Source organism: Macrobrachium nipponense, chromosome 1 (genome assembly GCF_015104395.2).
Source record: "Macrobrachium nipponense isolate FS-2020 chromosome 1, ASM1510439v2, whole genome shotgun sequence".
Classification (NCBI taxonomy): domain Eukaryota; kingdom Metazoa; phylum Arthropoda; class Malacostraca; order Decapoda; family Palaemonidae; genus Macrobrachium; species Macrobrachium nipponense.
Window position 1 is genome coordinate 25,273,024 of NC_087200.1, and position 596 is coordinate 25,273,619.

Consider the following 596-nt stretch of genomic DNA (forward strand, 5'->3'; position numbering starts at 1 on the left):
CATACTTGCATATACTCCTGTGGCAACCTCTGGTGCGGCGTAAAAACCTATAAGTTCAATTCCTTTCATATAAGCAAAACATGGGTTATGCAATGCATAATGGGTTGAATACTTGCATATACTACTGTCGCGGCGTTAAAACCTGTAAGTTCAGTGCCTTTCATATATGCAAAACATGGGTTATGCAATGCATAATGGGTTGAATACTTGCATATGAGGGCCTCAGAACCACAGCGTTGTAAATTCCACCCCCACCAGGATTGAGTTAGGCATTCCAGTAGATTTGGCAACGTTTCCTCTGTCTATTTGTTGCATTTCTATGCTATTCAGGAGTTTAAAAAAGGTCGAAATCCCTACTTGAGCAGTAGGAATTATCGATTTTGTCTACATGAATGAACGTGGTGTCGCGCGGAGTTTACAGCCTCATAAGATCTCAGTTAGAACCACAAGGAAGTACGTTCGCAGCTCAAGAGCGGGTAGTCAGTTTTATGCCAATCAGCATTTTTCCCCATAATGCGCCTGTAAGTGTCGGCCAATCACCGCACAGTTTACAATCTCCACTATTGTTTACATTCCAGTCTAGTGATTTTCGCGGT